This window comes from Eimeria acervulina, genomic scaffold (assembly GCF_000499425.1).
Source record: "Eimeria acervulina Houghton genomic scaffold, Eah_scaff1428, whole genome shotgun sequence".
Classification (NCBI taxonomy): domain Eukaryota; phylum Apicomplexa; class Conoidasida; order Eucoccidiorida; family Eimeriidae; genus Eimeria; species Eimeria acervulina.
In genome coordinates this window covers 4,452-6,506 of record NW_013550245.1, presented here as the reverse complement: position 1 = coordinate 6,506, position 2,055 = coordinate 4,452, and positions in this window count along the sequence as shown.

The following is a 2,055-nucleotide window of genomic DNA, read 5'->3' as shown; positions in this document are numbered from 1 at the left end:
AAACCCTAAACCCTAAAGAAGCCTCCAGCCGCAACGCGCCGTAAACTGTAGCATAGATAGACCCCCTCTTCTCGTCAGCAAGGTTATGGTGTGTATATGCTGTTATTAAGGGTTTAGGGTTTGTGGTTTAGGGTTTGCGTACGAGTTTGGCCGTGATAGCGTCTAGAAATTCTTCAAAGTCTACAGGCCCCCCTCCATCTCTATCGAGCTCAGCAATCATTTGATAGACGGAAGGGTTTTTAGATTCAAACCCTAGCGATTGCATAGCAGCTTTTAACTCTTTAGGGTCTACAGTGCCGCTGCCGTCAGTATCAAACAAAGAAAATGCTTCTCTTACTTCTTCGATTTCATCTGCTGTTAGCCCTGGCCGCTCTAAGCGACGACGAGCAGCAGGAGAAGCACCTGTACGTCCCCCTGTTCTTTGCATATTCCTAGCTGCGATACACGCAACAAAACAAATATCCTAAACCCTAAACCCTAAACCCTAAACCCTGAGGCAATAACGCCGTACAAAAAAGGAGCGGTGGATTGCAGCAGCTGTTGCCGCAGCAAACAACACACAGTCGACAATATCTCAACAATAGAAGAAAAAATAAAGGGTTTTTAAGGTGTATATACACCGCAGCACATGCACAGCAGCAACAGCTGCAGGGCAAGAGCTAAGAGCTGAGGTAGCTACAAGAAAAGAATAATGCAGCAGAGAAGAGATAAGATATTGCTTTTAAAACAATTCAAGTAAAACCAATTAAAATATCAAAATAATAAAAGAAAAAAAAACCCTCAACCCTCAGCTTGCTTCTTAAGTCGGCCGCCGCTATCCAGACGCACTTGAGGTGTATAGGGAGCTCTTCAAGAGATTATCGTTTTCTTACAGTATGGATGACAAGATATAAACCTTTTCTTTGCAAATCTACAAAATATTGTTTCCTAAATAGTATAAAAAGGAGCAACCAGCTCCACCCAAACCTTCCCTGCGCTGCTGCTGCTGCAGCTGCTGCTGCTGCTGCAGCAGCAACAGGCTGCTGCAGCAGGGGCCCTCTCTACAGCAGCCCTCGTGCAGCAGCAACAGCAACTCTCTGCTTTTGTCTTTTGTCTCTTTTTTTATTGAAATTATAATTTTAATGCAAACCCTCCGCATATAATATCAAAAATACTTCATTTAACCCTTCACCTGCTGCTGCCTCTCCTTCCCTCTACCTTTGACTGGGCCCTGTTTAGGGTTTAGGGTTTAGGGTTTAGGGTTTAGGGTTCACGGTTCTTCCGTCAACGGTTTACGGCAACAGAGTCAGGCAGACATAATCTGCAAACCCTACACTCCAAGCAAGCCACCTAAACCCTGTGCAGATACCCAGGGTTTAGGGCTTAGGGTTTAGGGTTTAGGGTTTAACGCCCCCAACGGATGTTTCTCGTGCTTCTCTAGCAGTTCCGGAGAGCTTGCTCCTGGGAACTCCTGTGCTTGACGGTTCAGGCCTGAGGGCTTAGGGTTTAGGGTTTAGGGTTTAGGGTTTAGGGTTTCGAGTCCTTCGCAATGCCCTGTGAAAAGTGCGAAGCGAAGTTCACCAAGCTCGTGACGCCCGACGTTAAGGAAGGTAAGGGTTTAGGGTTTGGGGCTTGGGGTTTAGGGTTTAGGGTTTAGGGTTTGTTTCTTCATTTTGATCCCCAGGCGTTTAAGTGCATGTGCCCCTGAGGACCTGGCCAGGCGTTTAAGTGCATGTGCCCCTGAGGACCTGGAGTTAAGGGTTTAGGGTTTAGGGTTTAGGGCTTAGGGTTTGGGGTTTGATGGTCTTTGTCTGCAATTCAGGATCGAAGCGAATTGTCGGCGTCAATAAACTCATAGAAAAAACAACGAAAAAAGACAAGTAAATAAAATGAATTCTAGGGTTTTAGGGTTTAGGGTTTAGGGTTTAGGTTTTGGCCAGTCGGTACTAACTAATGAACGCGTGTTCTCCTCCCAGAGCTCTTTTGCTAGTGAAGCAGGCATTCAGGAACTAGGGGTTTAGGGTTTAGGGTTTAGGGTTTAGGGTTTCGTGTCTTCAGGCTTGTGATTGTGGGGTC